Here is a 7,453-nt window from a genome sequence, read left to right as displayed (position 1 = left end):
CTTTCATTGTCTTTTTCAGAATTTTTCTGTTTATTTTTGCTAGTTGGCTTTTCCATATAAACTTTGAATCAGCTTGTCTAGTTGGTATCTTTATTTGGATCTCATTAAATTTGTAAATTAATGTAGCATTGGCCGAAACTGGTTTGGCTCAGTGGTAGAGCATCGGTCTGAGGACTGAAAGGTCCCGGGTTCGATTCCGGTTGGGGGCATGTACCTTGGTTGTGGGCACATCCCCGGTAGGGTGTGTGCAAGAGGCAGCTGGTTGATGTTTCTCTCTCATCGACGTTTCTAGCTCTCTGTCTCTCTCCTTTTCTCTCTGTAAAAAAATCAATAAAATATATATTTTAAAAATTAAAAAAAAAATTAATGTAGCATTGGTGTTATCTGTTGTTATCTAGCAAACTACCCCAAAATTTAGCAGCTTATAAATTTATTATATTTTCTCATAATTATATTGGTTAACTATAATTTTCTCATAATTATATGAAGTTGTCTCAGGGGTCTGCAGTCAGGTAAAGACTTCTTCCCTCACATATTTAGTGTCTGAGCTGATACAAGTAGAACAATTGGGGGCCAGACAAATAGCTCTCTCTCCACAGAGCCTGTCTACATGGTTAGCTTGGGCTTCCTCACAAAATGGCAGGATCGTGGTAGTCAGACTTCCTGCACGGTTGCTAAGACTTCCCTCAGGCCAAGCAGTCTAAGAAGCACAGGCAGAAGCTCCAGGGCTTCTCAGGACTTCGCCTCTGAACTCACACAGTGTCGTCATCTCCACCACAATCTGTATTTCAAAGTAAGTTACAGGGATCCAAGGGGAGGGCACCTCACAAAAGTGTGGATAAGGGGCCATTTTTTAATATTAGCTTCCATATTTAGGGAGAATGACAGCATGAATGTTTTCAAAGGGAGTTGTCAGTAAGGTTTTATTTTATTTGGTTCATGCTCATGCGTAACTTTTAAGCAAAGAGAGTTTTTCATATAAAACTCAAGACAAACATTCATTCACAAGTACTAAGAAATAACTTCTGAACTATATATATAGAGAGTTCTTAGGAAATTTAGGAAAGAAACTTAAGAAACCGAAAGTAAAACTATGCATGAAATGTTAATAACATTTTCATAACATTTGATAGTCCCCAAAATGTTTTCCTCTCCAGTCTCAGTTGATTTTCATATCTATACTAGGCAATTTTATTATTCTGGTTTCACAGATGGTTAAACTGAGGCCCAGAAGGTTTCTAACTTGCCCAGGTCACCACAAGTTGCTCTGACTCTAGAGCTTTTCTTTCCTGCAGCAGAAAAACTCGAGTGTCTATAGGAGCCAGGCCAATAATTAAAATGAGTTAACTGCCCCACGTGTGTTCTTTTGAAAGAGATACATCTTGTCTGAATTTTATGTGAATAAGATATTTTTTTATTTCATCAAATAATTATTCTCCCATGCCTAGTTAAACATGCTGTTGTCTTCATCTACCTTTGGTTTCTCATTATTGATAAAAACAGGGTTGCAAGAGATAGTTCACTTTTTTCTTAAGTCTACAAACAAATTAATGCCACAGACCTGGTGGTAAATGGCAAAGGAAGGCTTTGGCATTGAGAGTTAGAGAGTAGAGAGACATGCCAATTGGAAAGGGCATCAGAGTCTAATGAAAGCTGCTTCATCTCTCCAGGTTGCCATGGAGGACAATGGGCCCAATGTTCCATGTCTTTTGATTTTCAAAAGCTGCTACAAGTCCATATTTCAAGTGGAAATATTGCCAACAAATTCAAAAAATTTTTAAAAGACTGAGTGGCTAACACTGGATAAAACAGACAGAACATATCTGAGGACTGAATAGCCTGCGACTGCTACCTTGCAAACTCTCATCTGGTTTTCCTGTCCTTATCACTGCACATGTAGGTAGCCAAGTTCTCCCAGTCTCTCTCCCCACAGTATGAAATCCTCAAACCAAAGGACAAATGTAGAAATGTATGCAAAAACAGTGAACACCATGGAATCTAACTTAGTCTGGTCAGGCTTCTATAACAGAATACCATAGATTGGGTGGCTTTAAAAGAACAGAAATTTATTTCTCTCAGTTATGGAGTCTGGGAAGTCCCAGATCAAGGCACCGACAGTTTCAGTGTCTGGTAAGAGCCTTCTCCCTGGTTCATAGATGGCTCTTTTCTCACTATAACTCTGCATGATGGGGTATTTGTTATAAGGGCACCAACCCATTCATGAGGACTCTTTCACCCTAATCACCCCCAGAGGTGCCACCTCCAAATACTAGGATTTCAACATGGAAATTTTAGGCTGACAAAAATATTCAGTCTGTAGCAGAATTCCAACTAAGGCAACAAAAAATCCAACCCATAAAGGTCCTTCTAAATAGAGGTCATGATTACCTCTGAAGACCTGCTCACAGGAAGTGAAAGGCCAAGGAGAGAATCAGCAGACACACAGAGAGATGAGGAATCACATTCAATGAACAATACACACTAGAACAATCTGAAAGGAACTTGAAAATATTTCAAATGTCAAAGAGATAGAGGAAGAGAATCTATAAGGCAAAACAAAACATTTTGAGGGGGGGGGGAAATGAAGCATATTTGAAGGGAGTCAAATGGAATGGATTGAATGTATTGATTTGACCTGAATTGAGTACTAAACTGACCAATTACAATATTAACTAGTTTTGTTGTTAATAATGCCTAAGAATATAAAAGTAATAGAAAAAAAAAATAGAGAAAACAAATATGAATTTGCCAATTGAGTTTTTCTTAGACTCAAGTTATTTAGAAAAATTTTTAAAAATAATTCTAAGCTTTTATCTCAACTTCTAGTTGTTTGTTTGATAGTGATTTATATTCGAAGAAAAGTGGCATCATTTTACCTGAGTAAACACATGTTTAAGATCAGAATGACTCAAAAGATGAGAGAAGAAGCATTGTGTAGTAATTCTTCTCTGTAGATTAAAGGTAACCTTGAAACTAACACAAATTGAAGATGTTTCTAATTGGTAAGGTAAGTAATAATGGGTATAGACATAATACTGAGCTATTATTATCATTCCTGGGAGTGCATGTGGGTAGGGTCAATTTTTGTATATAAGAATAAATGAGAGAGAAAAGGTAGTGACATAGTGTAGCACTTAGGGATGTGTTTAGCTACAAATAACAGAAACTCAAAAACAATAGATTAAGTAATAAGCTTGCCCTGTGTAGTGGAATTCTGGGCCAGTCCAAGACTACTAAGGAGACTCAGCAGGCTTTTCTGCTTTCTACTTCGCCATCCTGAGAATGAGGCCTTTGTCTTCACGCTACTCACATCTTTGTTGCAAAATAGTTGCTGCACCTCCAGGTATTATATTTGCATTCTAGGTAGTGAGAATAAGGAAAAGGAGGGTGGGAAAGAGCTGAATCTGTGACGGGAAAACAAAGGCTTTCACAGAAAAGCCTCCACTTATACCTCGTGGGACACTAGGGATCACCTGGTCCCTCTAGCTGCCTGACAGTCCTGTAAAGCAAATGTTTTTAGTTTGGCACATTGAATAAAATTAGGCTCTTTTGGAAAGAGGAGACGAGAATTGGCATCAGCAGATATAGTAGAATCAGGGCCAACCTCACATATTATGACTATGTTGATGATTAAATATTGAGTAAGTTATGGACTAAATATAATGAGAAATCTTAGTTTAGAATAAACTCCTATCCACACTAATTTTTACTAAGTCCTTTATGCTTGCAAGAAAAAGGTGAACCAAAGCTTTCCAAGATTTTCTTTTCATTTTATTATTATTAACAAGTTTACCTTTTTTTTTTTTTCAAATGCAATTGCAAACTGTAAAAAATGACAAACAAAACTATGAAAACAAAAAAATTTTTGTAACCAAGGCAAAAGGAAAAAGTAATTCAGGCAAAAACTTGATCTGACTAGAAAAGAGGCTATTTAGAGTCTTTATTTATATGAGTTAGTATGAATGTTTATTTTATATGTGACAGAAATATTAATGTTGATCAAACGGTAGTGCCCCAGGCCGTACTCAAAATATTACATAATAAGCAGTCTTTTTTAAATGGAGGAGTTCTGCCCAGCTGGTTTGGCTCAGTGATATCGTGCTAGTCTGGGGACCCAAGGGTCCTGGTTTTGATTCCGGTCAAGGACATCGACTATGGATGCAGGCTCCTCCCTGGCCTGGGCCATGGTCAGGGCTCCTGAAGGAAGCAACCAATCGATGTATTTCTCCCACATCAGTATTTCTCTCTGTCTTTCCCTCTCTCTTCCACAAAATGAAGAAGAGGAGGAAGAGGAGGAGGAGAAGAAGGAGGAGATGGAAGAATTCTGAGTTCCTATAGATGGCTAGGTCCAATGGTTTGAATTGAAGATTGTGGAACCATACTTACAAAGTTGACCTCAATGTAAATACACAGTTTGACAGAAAGCAAAGGATAATCACATAATAACTTTAAATTAAGAGGCAGATTTTTTTTTTAATTCTGAAAAAATCCTGGAATAAAATCAGATGAATATATTGCTTAAATATTATCAATTTAAGCATTTATATAAATCAATCACTTAAGATAAAGGTATCAAGAATCATTTCTATGGGGGCTATTGGGGGCATAGGACACATATGTAATACCTCAATCAACAAATAAAATTTAAAAAACTCATTTCTAAATTCTAAACATTATATAGTTATGAATGCTAAACTGGTCCCAGGACTAGTCCTAGAAATATTATTGACCAGTATGATTTTATTAATATTTGCCCCCTCCCCAATATCTCCACAGGATGTCACAGGATAAGGGTACAAAAATTGCACAAGAATTCTTGGCCATTGTCTGTAACTCTGAGATTATTTTCTACCTGAAAATATGTACTGGTAAGCACACACTTCTCAGCATTGGAATACAAATCACATGTAGTAGCCCCCTCTGAACACTTGTGTGTGCTTATCAAACTTCTTCCAAAACACATTAATTTACATAATAAATGATAGCCCAACTATTCAATGTATTATCCTATTCAGTAGCCATATTATAGTGTACACACACTGTATTACACAAGTGTTGTATAAATAGTGCTGTAAGGTACAAAAATACATCAAATTAACCTTAAGCTCTTTGCAGGGCTGCAGGGGCAGAGCTGAGCACCAGGTAACTGAGTAGGCCGGACAGCAGTTACAGCAATGCTCCTCTACTTTTAGTGTGCACACAATTTGGGGGCAGAAGAGGTGTTTAAAAATACCCATTCAGATTCAGTAGGCCTGGAGTTGGCCCAAGATTGTGCATTTCTCCCATACTTTCAAATGACAGAGCAAATGCCGATTGATGGGCCACAGTTTGAATAGCAAAGCCTTAAAGCTTCTTCCAACCCTGAGTTTCCATAATCCTCTGTAAAAGGGTTCACATAATCTATTTGTGAAATGGACCGTGAAAACATAGAGTAAAAACAGCTTACCACTGTTAGTCTCTTAGGAGGAAACAGCTCTCAGGATATACAAAGTTTAAGAATTCCATGTGATTTAGAAACCCAGCCAATTTGCTGAGAGGATAATGAAAACATAATAGAGTCATGGACAAAAACCTCCAAAGACTAGGAGCCTTTGCTCTGACATGCACCCAGAACATGGTTGTCCCTCCGCCAAGATTTTACTAAAAGGTAATTAAGCCCAACCTTGAGAAAGCATGTGTTCTTAGAGCCTCTTGAACTCTCAGCCTCAGCGGAGTTAGGCAATTCTGGAGAACCAGGGAACATCTCAGGTCTATTGCTTGCAAGGAACATGTAGAGCCCATAAACAAACAAGATGTTAGCTAGATAACAGGCCATAAAAAAATGTAGAGCAAAGTTGAAATATGAAAATCAAAGACAAAGAGCAAGTCAGAATGAACAGTTTCTACAAAGGATAGCATACTAGGTTTAAATCAGTGTCCTTGTCTCTGGAATCTTTTTTTCTTTTTTAATATATTTTATTGATTTTTTACAGAGAGGAAGGAAGAGGGATAGAGAGTTAGAAACATGGATCAGCTGCCTCCTGCACACCCCCCCACTGGGGATGTGCCCTCAACCAAGGTACGTGCCCTAGACCGAAATTGAACCTGGGACCCTTCAGTCCACAGGCCCATGCTCTATCCACCGAGCCAAACCAGTTTCGGCTGGAATCTTTTTGTATGAATTGAAGTTTCTTACCATAGCTGAAGAAGTACCTTGAGTGTAATTGCTTTTTTAATCCTTACCCAAGCATATTATTGATTTTAGAGAGAGGAAGGAGGAGAAAGAGAGAGAGAGAAAAAAAGAACTAACATGTGACCCACCAATTTCAGTTCTGGGTATATACTCCCAAAAATTGAAAGCAGGGTCTTAGAGAGAAAGGTTATAGAAGGTTAACAAGTCACAATAGTCTAGGGGTGTCGAACTCAATCAGAGAAGGGGCCAAAATCTAAAATCCAGCCTAAATCGCGGGCCGAATGGTTTACTGAACAGTCATAAACTGACAATGTCATAAACTGACAGCGGAGTGCAGTGATGACAGCGCGGTGCGGGCCACATTGCAAGGCCTGGCGGGCTGGATTTGGCCCACGGGCCTTGTGTTTGACACATGTGCAATAGTCAAATGGTTTGGAAACAGCCACGTGCCCATCAATGGATGAATAACCAAATATAGTACATACAATAGGTATAAGTCAGACTTAAAAAGGAAGGATATTCTGACACCTGCTACAATATGGATAAATCTTGAGGGTATTGTTAGGGCTATTTTACCACAATTTAAATTTTATTTTAATTTATTAAAATGACAATATATATAGCAATAATTACAAATAGCAGACAATTACACACCAAGTTTCCAGACAAATTTGTTTAAGAAACAAATAGTGAAAAAATACTTTTTACATAAAGATATGCAAAAACCAGTAAACAGCTTATTACTATTTTAAGTAAATAAAGTATAAAAGTTTCCTGATAAGTCTATTTTTCTGGTTAAAATATATTCTCATTAAATGTTGGGGGAAGGGGACTTTTTTTTTATTAATGCCTTTTATTGATGCTTTTATCCTAAATGACTGATTTATATAAATGCTTAAGTTTTATTTCTGAAAAGTAAGATATCCTACCTAGTAAAGAGTAATATGCAAATTAGCCACCATTCTGCCACACCCACCAGCCGCGCCTACCAGCCACACCCACAAGCCAATCAGAGCGAGTATGCAAATAAACCCAACCAAGATGGCTACAGCCACAGGGAGCAGGAGGGAGGCTTGGGTATCCAAGGCAATGGAAAAAGCCAAGCTTTTGCCTGCTTTTGGCGGCCTAAGCTTCCACTCAAGGCTACAAAGTTTAAATTACAGAAGGTTAACAAGTCCAAACAGAAATGGCTAAGCAAGAGGCTTGGCTCTGCTCCAGGCTACAAAGTTTCAGTTGTAGAAGGTAAATAAATTCCAGATACCAGGGACTCTGCTTGGGCTG

The sequence above is a fragment of the Pipistrellus hanaki genome, assembly GCF_964339955.1.
Source record: "Pipistrellus hanaki genome assembly, chromosome: 7".
Lineage (NCBI taxonomy): Eukaryota > Metazoa > Chordata > Mammalia > Chiroptera > Vespertilionidae > Pipistrellus > Pipistrellus hanaki.
Note: the sequence above shows the minus strand (reverse complement) of the source record.